At 46.0% G+C, this 17,268-nt stretch overlaps 1 protein-coding gene across 5 annotated transcripts in view; it reads left to right on the top strand.

Annotated features, from left to right (window-relative positions):
• Positions 1-17,268, top strand: part of GDPD5 (glycerophosphodiester phosphodiesterase domain containing 5) — a 160,914-nt gene that overhangs the window by 28,724 nt on the left and 114,922 nt on the right. The window contains exon 2 of one of the 5 annotated variants that reach the window (XM_050708253.1): positions 15,075-15,155. The exons of the other annotated variants lie outside the window; for them this stretch is intronic. The gene's annotated coding sequence lies outside the window, so the exon portion shown is untranslated. The remainder of the gene's footprint in view (positions 1-15,074; positions 15,156-17,268) is intronic. 5 annotated transcript variants of the gene reach the window in all.

Raw genomic sequence — 17,268 nt, 5'->3', positions numbered from 1 at the left:
GGGCTGGTGGGCTCGACTCTTTTCCTCTCCCAGGCATTTGGACACAAAAAATGCTTGGGAAGATTACAGCAAAGAAATGTTAATGAATATTCATCAGGGCTGCTTATAACTGCTTTATTCCTAGTTGCACTTGCACTCCTGTTGTCTTGTTATGCCTTTATATTTTTGGCTGGAGCTGCAGAAGGTCACGGTGACACGTATTAAGATGCCAGACGTTGTCTGTCTCTGGTGGCACAGTGGCAGTCCTCACTGGCCATTGCCTAGCGAGTCCTTTGTTGCTAAAAACCACTGTCACAGCAGTGGGGACTCTGTGCCAGAGGATATTTTGGTGGTGTTTAAGGATCTTGCTGTGGTACTTGTGAGTTAATCACTGGCCTCTGTGGATGCTATGGGCTGGTGTTGGTCCAGGGGTGCCAAGTATTAATCAGTCTTCCTCAAGGTGTGTGCTTGGATGCTTGGGCTGACACGATTGTGTCCTGCTCTGTTCTTTGTGGTGGAAGCTCTCAGCATTGAGGAGCTTTATTTCTGGGAATGGAAATGGTGGGGGTAGAGCTAGGGTGCAACGTAAAGGTGGGTGCAATGCTTAATGTCATCTGCAGCCCCAAACTGGGAGGCCGGTGGGATCTGCAGCCCCAAACTGGGAGGCTGGTGGGAAGAGGCTGCACTTGCTTGGCTAGAGGTGGCACGTGTGTGACCGTGCCGTGCAGCTGACCAGCTCCCCAGAGCACCAGCTGGGCTCTAAATGCCTGACGTCATGTTATGGGTCAGGCGAGGGCACTGTTTACATCCTGTAATTAACGTCTGTGCAGTTAATCACCGGGACTGGCAGACCCGGAGACGCTGGATTGGAGTTGCACTCTCCGTTGCAGTTGGATCCCTGTCCCAGAGATGACAGAAGGCTAATAACAAAGATGTGTCAGCTTGGACTGTCTGCTAATTCATCCTCCTACCCTTTCCAGCATGAGTTTGCAGTGTATAAATCAACCCCTCTTTATGAATCAGTGCTTTAACTTTAATTTCTTCCTCCTTTTTTGGAAGGAAAGTTTTTCTTTTAACATGTGAACCTGTGGGGCAGATTCAATAAGGCTTGGCAAAGGCAGAGCCTTGAACACAGCATTTTTGTGCAAGCTGATGCATTGGAGCTGCTTGTGGGAAGCCAGGTGGAGACCTTGGTGGGTAGCACAACCACCTCTTTGACTTGTGGAGACTTGAGTATCTTAATTACTGTTCAGCATAACTGAAAATCTAATATTTGGTGGATAACTGTGTTCTGAAATATGCTAATAGCTTGCTGGAGCGATTAACCTTGCAAAGCAGGAAATGTGTGTGATGTATTGATTTTTCTTTCCTTCCCCTTCCCCCCGTCTCTTGGTGAATGCCATTCTCGTTAAGGCGAGGAGGAAAATAAAGACAATCAGTTGGTTTTCCTTGGTTTAATGCCAATTTCAGAGGATGCAATTTCCGTCCCTCACAAAAGGATGGAGACAGCCATAGGAAGCCAGGAAATGGGGAGGGTGACCTGAGGTCTCCTCTCCCGGTGTGTCTACTGCAGAAGGTGGACTTGAGATTTCCCTGGGATCCCTCAATCCTGTGTGAAACCCTGGCATGATTAAATGCAACCAGCTACTCTCTTAGCAGCTGGTCTGTCTTTTCTGCTGTGACAATGACCTTTCTATAAAGGTTTAAACCCTATTTTGTATGACTTGCTTGCTCCTTTTGATTGATCGCTATTAACTTGCCTTGGAGAGGTGAAGAGAAATTCATATGCTCTCTCATCTCACTCTAAGCTGTGTATAAAGAAGGATTTAATTCTGCATCTAAGAAGGCTCCATAGAGGTGGTAAGGAACAAAATACAGCTTTCCTAGCAGATACAGACATGACCTTCTCCTTGTTAAAAACTGGTGTGGTTGAGACTTTAAAAACAGCTGGGGCTGTAAGAGTAGAGATGCCATTAATTAACATTTATCCAAATATGCTAGGGAGCTGGCTTACATGGTCATCTCTCTAAAAACATTAGAGAAGGGCTGATGTATCTTTTGCTTCCCACAGTGGTGAGGAAGAAGAAAATTCTGGTCCAGAAGCTGTGCAGTGGGACAGTTTTGAAACCGTTTAAGTCCTGCTCCATGGGTGAGCTCCAGGGAAAGGGAGGACGTGACTCTCCCTGCTGAAAATAGTACCGAGCACCTCTAGTATGGGTTGGTGATGGTTTATGGTGGTGTTTTTGGGATGTTGCCCCAAAGGTAGCCCATGTGCATTAGCCCACCTGCATTAGCAAAGGCTCTCTGGAAAAGGCCAGGACAGGTTCTCAGTTTCTTCGCGGAGAAGTGGGAGGATGGCTGAGAATCCGATTATTTCTGTGTTGGATTGCTGGAAGAAAGATGGGGTGATATTAAGCCAGTGTCGAGCCCTTTGGGACAGATTGGGATGAGCTCTTAGCTCAGATTTTCACCACCTACCCCTCCTCTCTTGAAATTGGTGTGTGGTTGTGGGCACTTTCTGAAATTCTCAGTCTGAGGTCTACAGAAGCCTGAGAATTTCTGCCTTCATTAAAAACTCTGAGCCTTCAATTTTGGAGAAAAGCTTAAACAAGAATAGAGCAGAGTGACCCAAGCCATCAGCTCTGCTTCATTCAGCAAGTGGCACAGCTTGAACGTTTGATTTCCTGCACATACAAAAAATTGCTGTGCCTCTCTTAGAGGAACATTTTGTCGTGTTCCTCAAAGGACAAAGAAGAACAAGGAGCAGGATCTGAATGAACTCAGGTTCGTCTGCCTCACTGCTGGTTTCGAATGGACGTGCTGTTGTGTCTTAGCTAAAAAGTAGCTGCTATTGTTACCAGGCAAAAAAAAAACACAACAGAACTTTAAGGTACACTTCTGCCACTCTGTGTCAAGTAAAACTAAACAGATGAGAGCTTTCTTCCTCTTGGTTTGAACAGAAGTGCTGTTGGTAGACAAGGCAGGGTGCTTACAGCAGGACATGGGAGGAAGGCAACGCAGATTTAAACATCTCTTGCACATCCCAGGCATTGGTTTCAGTCCTGGGACTGTTGGCTGGTTTTGGTGAGAAGGATGAAGTGCTTTGCTTAACATCCCAGCTCATTCTTCTGTAGGGTGGGAGAGGGAGATCTTTGTAAGCCACATCCCACAAAGGCGGAGAAAGCTGTTCTGCTTGGTGCACTGAACTGAAATGCAGGCACACTTCCATGCCTGCACTGACTGCAGCCCTGCAGAAAGGGCATGGGAAAGCAAATTATCTAAGTGGTGTTTGAATGCCCCAATCCCTTGGGAAAAGGCCAGAGAAACGATCAATCATCTTGAAAGTAGTGCATGAGGTGTCTGCATAGGTGGTGATGAGCAGGATGCCAAAACCTCTGCCTGCTGGAGGGTTACTTGGGTGCCTGGGTGGCCAGAAGTACCCCCCAATACAGCCTGATTCTCTTTTATTTAAATACCATAATTGCATTGGAGGTGCTTCTAGTGCCTGAGGTAGTGGCCTCACAGTAATGAGGTGAGAGAGCTCTTAGGACTGTGGAGATTGACCTGCTGTCCTTCAGGATAAAAACAATCCTTCCTTAATCAACACTGACAAACAGCCTCTTTAAATTGGAACTATCTGATTCCTGGTAAATTGTGTTTTTCCTCCGTTTTCCTCCTGGTAAATTGTGTTTTTCCTCCGTTTTCCTCCAACATAGTCCCAGAATGGCCTTTAAAGCTGAACTACATCTGTCTGTCCAACTCCTCCTGTGAAGCCAATAATCCTTCTCTACTTGATGTCCCTTCACCCCCAGATATCTGTGTGTGCATAAGCAGAGTCAACAAATCTGACTTGCCACCGCAGGGCTCTGTGGCTGTTTCAATCATAAACCCAGCTCAGCTCTCGGTTCTCTCTCTGTTAGCTGCATGGCTGTCTTTCCACGTAATAAATTGCCAGCATTTATTGGTCTTCTGACATATAGGCTTCCCGAGGGAAAGGAAGCGGGGAGGTTGAACAAAGCCTTCTCTATAATTGGAGTTTGCAGGAGGCTTTGGACAGAAATGGCAACTGCTGGCCAGTACAGCTAGGGTTTTATGGATCTCCCTATAACGGCACTTATGCTAACCATAAGACTTGAGAGATGGTGAATAATATACCTTAGGCTGTATTAAGAGCTTAATGTGTATAATATATGATAGTATTTGCAGGAACTGATGAGAAACCAGTGTTTGCTGGACGCTTGTGTCTCCTGCTGGGGTGTGGGATGGGCAGTGCTGCTCATGTTCCCATCTCTTGAAATTTGCCAGGTAACTTCCACCCTCTGTGGGCACCGTGTGCATTTATACTGGCTTTGGAAATGGGCTGAGGCTTGGAGCTACTTGAAAACTGCTGCTCTGTTTGTCCTGATTTCTTTTCAACTGGCTGCAATAAGCTGGGAACATCCAGTAACATCTACCTGATTTTTTTTTGGCACCAAGCACCACGTGCTGTGCAAGGTGTCCTGTAAATGCCAGCTGCATCCTGTGCCCTGGATGAAGCAAGAGGTGACTAAAATGAGCTGGATCTTTGATGTAAGAGGGATAGCTCTTGTTTCTTGGTTGCGTTTATTTTGCATCACCTTGTTCTGAAACAGTTTGCTGCCTTAATGAAAATATTTTGCAATGACACGCCTCTGTGACTCATGGAACCCAAGCCAATGGCTAACCCTATCAATGCACATCCGTGTGAGATAAGGTGAATTTCTTCCTCTGAAAGGCTTTCTCCTACAGAAAGGAGCGTGGGATAGCTATCCTTCCAAGGTTCTCATGACCCTCCAAAACAGGCTGGTCTGTTTTTGCAAGTACCTGAGAAAAGTAATCTTCCTGAGATGAGTATGGTAGGGTGAATCTTGTCTGAATGCTGCTGGTTCTGCTTCACCTTTGGCTGCAGTTTGGTGGCTCTCGGGTAGATAATCCAGCACGAAGATCTGGTTTGAGAGCCTCAGCTTGTGTAATAAATGTGAAACTTCCTTCAGTGGAAGCGTTGCTGGGTGAAACTCTGTGTTCCTCCTCCCTGGAATTTTTCTTGCATCTCTGGCTTGTTGCATGAGGAGAGTGGATGACTTATGTGGATTCTGGGAAGACTTTGCTGTCCATGGGTGTTCAGTTGGGGTTGTAGTCAAGCCAACGTGTCCATTACCTCAGTGGCTGTGTCCTTCTCCTCTCGGAGATTGGTTTGGAGAGAGGCTTTATGAAGGCACCTGACTCCTCTCATTTACCCGGAGGACGCTGCTCTTCCTCATCCCTGAAGCAGAGCTAAGGCAAGCACTAGCAAAAGAGTTGGAGGAAATACTGCAGGCATAAAAGATGACTACAGGCCCTGCAGTGACCTCTGTCCATCCTCACTTCATCGACCGCTGGACCAGGCGGTTGTGATCTCAGTGCCCAGGCAGAAGGACAATTCCCCTGCTTTGCAAGGGGCTGGCACGGAGCAGCCTGCGTCTGGAAGAGACATCGCTGCAGCAGTTTTGGCAGGGCTCCTGTTCGTCTCTCATGCTTGCAGAGCAGCAATAGCAGCTGCCTCTCCAGCAAGGAGGGAGAAGTAGGTCAGAATTTGCATTCTTTGCCCGGCTTCTCGGCATAACATGCACACTTTTTTCCAGGTCCTCTTTTTTAAACGAGCTGTTCCTGTATGTGTGTGTTCCTTGGGCTGCCCTGAATCAGAGGGTGAAGACATAAATTCAGATGTATAATTGTGCTTTAATGCCTGTCTGCCCTCTGAGAGCACTTCTGGGAACCTCCTCAGACTCAAAGGCTGATCCCAGCATGTAAAATCTGAAATGATTGCCTGGAGCAGTGTCTTCATTTTGGTGGTTGTGTTTTTTTTGGTCAGGATTTAAACCTTCTCCTGTAGGTTTTGTTTTGCATGACAAGAGCAAGTAATTGGGATGAAATCATCTGTGCTGCAAATGCGATGGTGAGATTTCTTTTCAGCACTTCTCTGTGGGCTCTGGTGGTGGTTTGCATGGTCCTGGTGGGGGAGAAGAGAGGGAGATGGAGCACAGCAGGCTTGTGGCAACCAGAGCAGCACCCGAACACTGCTGAAGGGCTGCAGGACACTTGAAGGTTTTCGTTGTGATTTTCCTCACTGCAAGAGAAAGCTTTGATGGTCCTGAAACGCAGGTGTGTCAGATGAGGTCTGGTGCGAGGGGATGTCTTCTGGAGGGTGGGACAGGAGAGTGGAGTTAACTGGTGGGCTGCATGGGGGCACCATCCTTGTGTGAACCTGCAGGCTTTAAGGTCCAAAGTGTCACAGTTCGTCTTTCTTTTTATCCCTTCTCTTAGTCCAGAGATTTGCAGAAACTGGCTGTGCTCTCTCTGAGCTGCTGCTCGTAGCATGGTGACAATTTGTCTCCTAGTTTTAGGGACAGGGGCATCTCGTTAGGATTTCTAGCTCTCATTGCTGTTTCTCGTCCCCAGTTCAAAACCAGCCTGTGTTTCCTGGGTGATTCAGCATCTCTGTCGGGTGTTTCAGTAATCTGACTGAAAGAGGAATGCAACAAAACTTCCTGAAATTGGGTGCCCAGATAGGTGGCTTTTTGTAGGGGAGGGTTTCAACCCGTAGTTTCAGCATGTGATGGAAAGAAAAACCTGCTGCACAATTCCGGTCTGTCTTCCATGGTGTAGGTGACTTTTTGCTGAGGGTTTTTGTGGTTAGATGCTCTAGAGGCCTGCTTGCCTTTTTTCTTTCTGCCAGTGTGAACTATAAAGCGAATTGCTGTGTGGTCTGAAGACAAACATGTGGGTAAAAGTGATAGAAAGAAACTACATTAAAGCAATGTGATCCTTTTTTCAAAGGACTTTCAGTTTATTTTTTGAGTAGGGTCAATGATCTTTTGCCTTTTTTTTTTTGTAGTAGCATGTGCATGCATCTAGCCAGAAGTGACTCATTTTCTTTTTCCAAGGAAGCTTCGGGGTGGTTTATCAGGCATATCCGCTTTGCTCTAGTGAAACTGCAACCCGAACGTGTCTAAGGCCTGTGCAAATAGCAGGCAGTGTCACGCTTATTCCTGTTTGTGGCTCCTCTGCTAATGTTTAGCTGCCCCCAAAGTCTCAGCAGCATTGAGTTCTCTGTGCAGGAATGACCTTTTGGGAGCTGAAGTCTTCCCCATCCTGCTCTGCTGCTTGATCTCCCTCCTTGGGGCTTTGCGTGCTCAAACACTGGTAATAGGAAGGCTGCTTAAAAGTAAATATAAGATGGTCTGAGTCTTTTTTAAAGCACTGGAAGAATATAATTTGAGAGTAGGTTTGGGGATTGAGATAATTGCAATGGAAGCATCTTCTGATATTCTGTTCTTGTACCTGCCATCCAGCCCGCTGCTCGCATTAATCCATGTGGATGTCCTATTGTTCCCTTCAGGTACTAGGTTTTTAATTGTGCTGTCTTCTCTTAAAAGCCTCAAGTCTACATGCTGAGAACCGTGTTTCAGGGTTGTGCAACACGTGGGTGTATAAAAGATCATCTGGGGAGGAGGGGGGTTGCAAAAAGGCACTGTTGTCTTTCTGCTTGAATATACCCCTGAGATGAAATGTATCCTGTGTGTGTGCACAAATCTAGCTAATCCTCCCCACCCAGGGCACTCAACTGTCACTGTTTATACGGACTTTTAAGGTAACCTGGTTTCATGGCTGTAATACACTTTGTCTGTCATGTATTCCTGTTCATAGCAAGCAAAGTGGAAATTGTGTGCTGCTTTTGCCACTATGGGATGTGGCTTCAGCCCCTGGATGATGCTGCAGTCACAAGAGTGCTGTGACAGCCTTACAACGTGTTGCCCAACATCTCTGTCACTATAAAGCTTTTTCTGCTCAGTGTTGTTGCCTCTCACCTTGCTTCCACTTCCAGGTATGGTTTGAAGAAACTACTTTTATTCTGAACTGTTGAACGTCTCACCTCTCTCTGTTCAGTTGCTGATGTCCAACTGCTATTTGTACTCTGGGCAAGCGTCCTAGTGAATAGTGTGCTCTAGCTGTGCTCAGTAGCACCCAGATTACTGCAAAGAATAGCCAAATGGCTGCTAGATCCATGTATAAATCTTTGCCTAGATCTGGTATCTCTCTTGGCATTGCATGGATGGAGACAGGCAAAACATCTGTGCTGCTGTGCAGGTGAAGTCTTGGCCACCTCTTTTTTCTAGTTTTGCTGTGAGTTGACAAATTGCGTTCATGAAATCTTGTGAGGAGAATTTCAAAGGCTGGCAAGACTTAAGATATATACTAAAATTTATATATAATGTTTCCAAGTGCAAGGTCCTTCACCTGGGCTAGGGCAATGCCAAACCCAACTTTGGGCTGGGAAGGGAATGGCTGGACAGCAGCCCTGAGGAGAGGGACCTGGGGGTGGTGGTGGGTGAGAAGCTGGCCCCGAGCTGCCCCGTACTCTGGCAGCCTCGAAAACCAAGCGTGCCCTGGGCTGCAGCAGCAGCAGCGTGGGGCAGCAGGGCGAGGGAGGGGATTGTCCCCCTGGGCCCCGCTCTCGGGAGGCCCCCCCTGCAGTGCTGCGTTCAGCTCTGGGCCCAGCACAAGGACACGGAGCTGCTGGAGCGGGCCCGGAGGAGGCCGCGAGGATGCTCAGGGGCTGGAGCAGCTCTGCTGTGGGGCCAGGCTGAGAGAGCTGGGGGTGGTGGGCCTGGGGAAGAGAAGGCCCCGGGGGGAGCTGCCAGCGGCCTGCCAGGGCCTGCAGGGGGGGCAGGAAAGCTGGGGAGGGACTCTTGGTCAGGGCTGGGGGGACAGGATGAGGGGCACCGGCTGGAGCCTGGCAGGGGGGAGGCTTCGGGGAGGCGTTGGGAAGAAATTCTTCCCTCTGAGGGCGCTGAGGCCCTGGCCCAGGCTGCCCAGAGGAGCTGGGGGTGCCCCAGCCCTGGCAGTGCCCAAGGCCAGGTTGGGTGGGGTCACCCTATGCTGTGAGGATGTGTACCCTGCCCATGGGATGATCTTTAAGATCCTGTCCAACTCAAATGTTTCTGTGATTCTATGATTCTTCTGCCTGGGGGACCTGATTTCAGCAAGAAATTGGTGATTAGCTTTGTCTTTCTTGTGCAACCTCCTTTCATAAGGAGTAAGATGATGAATGGATGCCAGTTCTGCTTCTAGTAGGCAATAACTGCAGCTGGAAATACTTTTCAGCTAATAAACTGCATTATAACTTATGACAGGCTTGAGTTTTTGCTTTAATACAAAGATGGAGTCTATCTTGACTACAGCTTATGGCTTCTAATGTGAAAATATGAAGTCAGTAGTGCGAGACTGCCCTGGAGAATATTTGCTCTGTAAGCTGCTGACAACTGTGTTTGGAAATGCAGTGCTTCAGCCTCCTTGGGAAAGAGTGTTTGTAACAAAGCATGAGCACGCAGTAAAAAAACACCCTGTGAATCTCAAACTTCTTGCCAAGAAAATTGACTGTCCTCTTAAAAGCTCTCTTTCTTGTTGCTTCTGGTCTGCCTGTGATTGGTGTTTTTTCTAGATGTGCTGGAGCTGATCCTGTACCTGCTTTTTCTTCCTGTATTGGTGGTCAGCTTTAGAAGGTTGTTTTCATTTTGGGTTAAAACAGATGATCCAGTTGGCCCTGCAGCCTTCAGCAGTGATACCTGACAGGCTTGAAATCTCTGCGTGCCACCTGCTGAACTCTCTTGAGAGGAAAAAAAAAAAAGGCTTGTTCTGATGCTTAGAAGGTCATCTCATCATGTGTGGCTGGTTCCTAGAGTGCAGGGAAAGTCTAGGGCTACTGAGCAAGTTTCTTATGAAACCTGCCACAGAACAGGGTAAACCCAAGATGTTAATAGCTGGGGGTAAGAAATGACTTGTAGTGTGCTAACTGTCTCAAAGTCCTTTTGGGGTGGGGCGGGGCTGTAAAGGAAGTTGGCAACCCTGCTTGGATCTCCCTGGTGCATCTTAGGTGCTTCTGAGCATGCCAGACCCTCTTCCTTCCAGGGTTTTGTTTCAATCCTTTCCGCTTGATAGCTGGAGTAGGAGAAGAAACAGGGAAAACCTATGTACTGGTGGGTCCAAGCTGTTTCTGCAACAGCAAAGATTGTGACAAGGATGAGATTGTGCTCTTATACTCTCTGGCTCTAATGAAAAACCAAGTGATTTGCTGTGTTCGTTCTCTGGTCTCCCCAGTGTGCTCTGCTCCTTCCTTCAGTGACTCCCACAGATCCTGGTAGGGGGTTAGAGCTGATGCTCTGGGGGGTGTCACTGTTGCATGTTTTGCTCATCCTAAGCTAATGTTGGAAGCAGGAGGAAGCACTGAAGACCAGGGATATTGGCCCTTGTAAGATGAGTATTTGTAGCCTCTTAGCTCCCTCCTTGTAAAACCTTGTAAAAATATCTATTCATCAATATCAAATCCCCAAATCTCCATTCTTCTCTCTGTGTCTTGACAGCAAAGAACTAAGGTGCTGTGTATAATACCCTCAAGATTTTCTGTAAGACTTTCACTGGCCTGCCTCAGGATGGATGTTTTGAGATGTCATTTGCTCTGTAGAAGAGGTCTCTTGGGACAGATAAGGCAAGCTGGTGGGAGTTTAATTGTGATAACAGTAAGTGAAGCATTTCCATCCTTCTCCAACAAGCTTGGGAGATCCCAGTACTTACTCTTTATTGTGTCTAGCTCCTGAAGTCTCTGAACAAGAGACCAGGAAGCTGGGATGCTCTTGTGAAAGCTGGTGGCATAGTGCTTGGGTTCCCCAACTGGGAGTCATCTCAACGCTTTTGGTCTCACTACAGAAGAAAGCAAACCCCTTTCCCTGTATGAAGGGTTATCTGGAACATGGTATATTCCCCTCCATCCTACCTGCCTAAATAGGGTAATGCGAGCTTAGTGGCACAACCGCTCTATTTTTTTCCTATCTAAAAGCCATGTGGCCTTATATTTTGGAAACTTCTCTATAGATAAAGGTATAGACAATGGTTCATGTTGGCTGTGGACCACATGGGGCTCTTTGCAGCCATGTCTAAACTGTCAGTGGGATTATCTCCTGCCACGTGGCTGAAGTGTTTTTGACAAGACTGAATTTAGAATGTCATAGAAAGTGATTTCCAAGACTATGAAAAACTTCTTGAAGCTGAATAGGAAGGAACTTGTGTTAGGGAAAGGTACTTCCCTTACTGAGCATCCCATTGCCAAAGAATGTCTGGCTCTACCCCTTTCTACTATTTTCTGTGACATGTTTGTGTCTGTGGTTATTTCCTTGTGTTTTGTGGCCAAGTACCAGGGTTGGGCTTGTCAAACTTGTAGATCTCTTATAGTAAATAGCCTGGGTTTTCAGCTGCAAGTCTGAATAATGACAGCTTTGACATCTCAACTGAGCTGAGAGAAAACCTATGGGCTTCAGGATGCTCTGTTTAAAATGTCTACTTTGAGCTGAAACAGAAGATTTAAGAGAAGTCACACTTACATTCCTGTAAAAGCTGAGCCACCTGTTGCGGAGAGAGGACTTGTGAGCTTGGGTGTGCTGAGCAAGCTGCATATGCTGGGTTCAAACCTGTGGGCTGAGCAAATGATGGGTGGCAAAGATTTCTCCAGCAAAGGGAACAAAACCTTATTAAGCTGTGAAAAGAAACACGAACAGCCCGATGAAAGACAGAGCTAGACGAGACGCGGAGCTGCCTCCATGTTTTCACTTGAGAGGGTTGCTGTGAAGCCAAACAGATTGAGGACCAAAGTGTAGGTGGTGTGTGAAGAAGATGCTTGCATAATGTCCCAGGAATAGAAACAGGTGTGTGATGCTCTGCTTTCCTCCCTGCTGCTGGAAGCAGGTGGTATCAGCTGTTTACAAAAAAAAAAAAAAGTTTTAACAGGCTTCAGTCAATACTCAAAAGAACAAAAAAGGAAAAAATGTGGAATTGTCGGGGGCTTGGCAGAAGACTGAACAACAACTCCATTACAAAATACGTAATATTCAAGTTAAAATTTACCATGTATTACTAATTATCGGGGCAGAGTGTTTTCTACCCCGGTGAAAATGTTGTCAGCCTTGCTTAAATAGTGCTGAGGAAGACACAAGGTAAGGGGTTAGGGCTTTAAGTCTCACAGCCTACTCAATAGCTTGCAATTGCTATGCTGCTATAGAGAAATGGATATTCTTGGAAAGCAGCACAATCCAAAACCCCAACTTTCTGGAATATGCGGAATTGCTTAGAAAGCTAAAAGTTAATAGCAAGGATTAAAGAGAAGACTGATTTACAGTGATTTGGCCAACATTATTAGCTTGAGGGGTTTATGCTGGAAAAGTTTCCATCCTGACCAGACTCTTTTGGAGTCTGTTGTTGGCTGCAAACCTCAGACTGTTTTAAAACTTGGTAAGGAACTTTGTTTCTCTAATGGAAACATCCACTGAGAAAGGGAAGAAAGAGGGGGAAGCACTCAATCTTTCTAACTCCTCTTTCCAAGTTGCTTCTGAGTACAGTGTGAGTAGCGGTCATTTTTTCCTCGGTCACTGGGTTGTGCTCTCCCTGTCCAGGAGGCAGACACCAAAACCTCTCTCTGCAAACCTCATTCCTGTATGAAAGCTGCTGCTGGAGACCTGAGACTGGTGAAATAGCTGCTTGGCAGCTGGCTATCAGGAAGCACGAGCTGTGACTTCTGCGCTTTTCTGTAGCGCCTTGATGTGTGGCAGAAGAATTAACGTGAGGCTGTGGATGAAATACAACGCTGCTTGTGCTTCCAAATTTTCAAAAGACTTGCTTTTACTGTGGCTGTTAAGCAAGTAGAACAGACTATCGCTTTCTCAGTTTTCTCGTAATACTTTACGGTGCATTTCTCAGTGCATGGACCTGGCTCATTCATTAATGTTCTTAACAGGGGATAATGAGATTGTCCGGTATTGGCAATACTGGTCCCACTGGTATGACGGACAACAGGGTCTAGCTGTTTTTACTGCAGAACAGGGCCATGTTTTCCCTTGATTGATGAGATAAATCAGTATATAAATCAGGCACATCAGTGACAGAACGAAGACTAGGAAAACTGTGGGTCCTCTCTGGGGAGGGAGCTCATGAGGTCACCTAGTCAAATCTCCTTCTCAGGTCAGCTCTGAGGTCATCTGAAAAACAAGCTGATCAAATAAAACCTTACAGCTGAACCTCGTGGCTTGGCAGAGTCTGGTGTGATGTTGCAGCATGCAGAGGCTGACTGCAAGAGCATTGCTAGATGAGCAGGAACTGCCACATCCTGTATGATGCAGAAGAACATGGACCTAAGGGGTTTAAGTCTGCTGCTGTGTTTTGATTGAGTTCACAACATGAAAAAATAGAGTTCCCCATTGAATTGGCTAGGAAAAGAGGTGTCTTCTACCAACTATCAGTCGAGATTTCTTCTGGACTGCTTTGAAATGACTCGTTCACCTGGAGAGAGCAGGAAGAACATAGAAGTTTCCTTCACATGTCTCACTTGACACCTATGGGCTCACTGAAACCAACAAAAGTAACTCCGTTTAGCTCTACTGGGTGCAGGCATTGGAATGACTCTTTTGTGAATGATGCAATCTTCTGCCTCATCCTTTCTTAGACTTCTCGATAAGCTTCTTAATGGCTTGAAGATGCACGTATTTACTCTTCCCCAGCTTTCTTGGCTTAAGAGCTTCCAGATCCATGTTTATGTAATAGTTGAGCTGTGAGCTGACCATATCAGAAAAGTGAAAACTTCTTCAGGTACACGTTCTCAGTCATTCCACTCAGGGACTTGTAAGGAGAAATAATCACTTTCTGGTTAAGAAAGTGCTATGTGGTCTAATGCCTAAAATATTTGAATTTTGGGGAGCTGATTGATTTGTTTTACATCTCTGAAATGAGGAAGGCTGTGGCCGAGAGATGTGGAAGATGTGCTAATACTGCCAGAATTCAGGTCAGAGAAGAAAGTGTCTCCTTTCCATTGTAACCAGAGGGACTCTTGCATAACTGTTCTTGAACCAGCTTAAGAGGTAGCAGAGATGAAAAAAAATAGACACAAACATATTGCTGATAAGCCCGCAGAATCCAAAAATAGGATCAGGCTACCGGGAATGAAAAAGGACCTGATGGAGGTCTGCTAGATTGACAGAAATTCAGATACTGTCAAATCAACCGTGAGCCAAACAGAGCTGCTGTCACGCATCAGCCGGGCTGTATCTTAATGTACAGGTACCTGGCTTGGTTTATAAATTGTGTCCTATTTGGGAAAATTGTTTTCTAGTTCTAGCAAGTGGTGTGGAAACTGTCTCCTATGCCTTACCTAGACCATGCTGCTCACATCTCTTGGATGGAGGGGAAATTGGAGGTAAGAAAGTCCTGCGGCGATGAAACAGAGGGAGAACTTATATCAGGTTCCTAGTTTTTAGCTGAAAATGGTTCTTAAGGAGAACAAATGGACTGCCACTTTTTGAAATAGAAGCACGAAGTATGCTTTTTCACATCTTTCTTTTTTCCTTCTCATTTGTGGTAGATTACCTGGCTAATTCATTACGCTACTGCAGATGCCTTCTGCCTTGTGCTTTTGATGAGTCCTTGAGTAGTAGCAGGACCCTGGTCAGTTTTATAAATGGGGTGACTGTGTTAGGCCCTGTGAACTCCTGCTAGGTCAGCCTCTTTCCTGACCTTTCAAGCTGTTTCTTATCCCTGAATAACCTGAGAGGAAGGTTTCATGGCTTCAAGTGCTTGAGGGGGATTTTTATGAACTTGGTACAATGGCCTCAAAGTATTTTTCTTGTTGAATATACATATATACTTTTTTTTTCCTGCTCTTCAGGTAGTTCTTTACCCTGTTAATGCAGGTTTTTTATATTGCAGCCTTGTGCAAATCTGAATAAACCGTTTCTTGCTAAATGCAGTCCTCGTGTTTCCTTGCTGCTCATCTTCACATCTGTGACCTGAAGCAAGCTGGGATTACTACTCCTGCTCTTCCTCACTCTGTAGGGATTGCCCTGTCCCTATTACTTTATACTCAGCCATCCCTGGTGTTTGTACCTTTGTCCAGTTTATTTCCCAATTCCATCTTCCTCCCCTGTTCTCCAGTCTGACCAGTTACCCAGCTAAGAAATGCAGCATTCTGTAACAGTCTCTCATTTTTTTTCCTTTTTGGCCAGTTCTTTTTCTTTGGGATTAAGTCTTCTGGTTTATCCGGTCTACTGGTGGTGCTGAAATCAAGTGTGCTCATCTAGGGAAGGGTAAGTCTTGCCCTTGAGTTTTAGGATTGTGTAAGAACCGTTCCAACAACAAAATATTGCTAGTTGATGGTCCTTTCTGTTTTGTCTCTGGTAATTGTAAAGTCTAAACCTGAAATTTGTCACTGGATTAGTACTTGCAGAGATGCTTTGTTAGGTACTTGGTACTTTCTCTTAATTTGGTTAATAAGCCAGCATTTTTTTCAGGACCTTTTAAGTATGTTCAAGAGGTAGCAGATACTGGCTTGGTCCTCCATCCAGCAAGTTATTTAATGTGAGCTGTTTTCAAAGTTTTTCTATTTAACCAAAAAAAAAAAAATTGACCTAAGAGCAAATGAAGTCTGTTTCTTTGGGACTTATTTCAAACCTTTAATCTTCCCACTTCCATCCTTTCATGTCTTTAGCTGTACGTGCGGAGTAGTCTAGGCTAGTGGGCTGGACTGGGACGGCTCTTCCCTGGGGGGCTCCTGCAATCCTTTTCCACCCAGCAGCATCTTTCGGAGAGCTTGCCAGTGCACAACTGCTCTGCGTTGGAAGAGGCTGAGGCCCCAGGGCATTGATGCTTGGGGAGGGAAGGGTAGTGGAGAGCAGAGAAGAGTACAGGATCAGAGAAACTTATGCAAGCAGACCGAGTTTTCTTAGAAAAATAAGCTGAAAATAAAGATATTTTTAGCTCTTGGCTAGCGTAAGGAAATCTGCTTGTTTTCTGTGGATGGTAGTTTTCCTCAATGTTCTTATCTAGACAGGTTCTTAAAGATGAAAAACCCCAAATGGGCTCCGCTAGAAAGTGAAGTGAACCAGGCTAAAAGAAAACCATTTAATCCTGGAAACTGTTTGCATGTAGCTGACCTGCCCTTTCAAGCTACACAGGCTAATTTTCCTGGGAACCTCTTAATAACTAAACCCAGGATGGTCAATTTAAAAAAAAAAAAAGATGCTTTTCTGTGGGAGATCTGTGCTCCAGAAAGTCCTCCTCCGTTTTCCTCGAATGCAGCTGCTTTTTGGTTTGTATTCCTGGTGTGAGGTGCATGATGCTCCCAGGTAGGTGCTTCAGCCTTGCAAACTAGCAAGTGTTTGTTTTTCTTGATGCTTGCATAAGGATGGCTCATCAAAAGATTTTCAGGAAGCTTTTTTCTATTTTTTTCTCTTGCCTGGTGCTGAAAGGTCTGCTTTAGGTAGTGTCTGTGTCATCTCTGCGGTGACATCCATGTCCTCCTTGGTAGGGAAGGAAAGGTCTTGTTGAATGAACACGTTTCCCTCCGGTCAGGCTTATTAGCAATGACTGAATGCTTGCATAACTGATCTTTAGTCTGTAGTTCTGAGCTCTCTGCCCTGGTAAAAATCTGCGGTTGCTTTTCCCCTCACCTACTGCATTGTCACAGGGCTAAAAAGAAAAATCAGCTTTCTCTCTTTCTCTCTGAGGCTTTTTCCTAGAAAGCTTAGTGTTTCATGGGGAAGGGAAGAAAAATAGTGGTGCTGTTGCATCCTGGCCTCTGGGCTCCTGTGGGACTTGCTGCTTAGCTGCTCCAGATGTTTGGCTAAGCTGCTCTGGGCTGGAAGCAATTCCCACCAAACTACATAACTATGCATTGATGTACCCCTTGGGCTCTTGCCTCAGGACCATGTTCTCTGCAGCATGAGGCTGAGGATCATAAGCAGTGACCGATGTGGACATTGATGCTTCGAGGCACGTCGGATGGAGAGCTTTGTGTCACATCTCCAAAGCCCGTTGTAACCTCACCAGTTTGCTCCAGGTGTCTTTGCCTGACCACCGTAAATCACCTGCTTGTTGTGAAGGATGAGGGGGAAAGGTGGAAATAGCTGTAAGGATGGGCAGCGATGCTTGATGCTCCACCCTATAAAGGATGCCCCTGTTCTCTGTGATTTATTGTCCACCCAAATAAGTCCTGTTTAGCTTTGCTTAGGGTTTCACCAGGGGTGGAGGAAAGGCGGCTGTCCTGCTGCGAAGGCAGCTTGCTGCAGATGTCGTTCTTCCACTGTAGTAATTAATTTGGCTCTGCCACTCTGCTCGTCACTGTTCATAGCATGCTGAGTGGTGGTACCATTGGTAACTGTCTGGAAGAGCATCGTTAATGCTGGAGAGGGCTCTGGAATA

Source organism: Cygnus atratus, chromosome 1 (genome assembly GCF_013377495.2).
Source record: "Cygnus atratus isolate AKBS03 ecotype Queensland, Australia chromosome 1, CAtr_DNAZoo_HiC_assembly, whole genome shotgun sequence".
NCBI classification, from domain to species: domain Eukaryota; kingdom Metazoa; phylum Chordata; class Aves; order Anseriformes; family Anatidae; genus Cygnus; species Cygnus atratus.
This window is presented reverse-complemented; position numbering and strand designations above follow the sequence as displayed.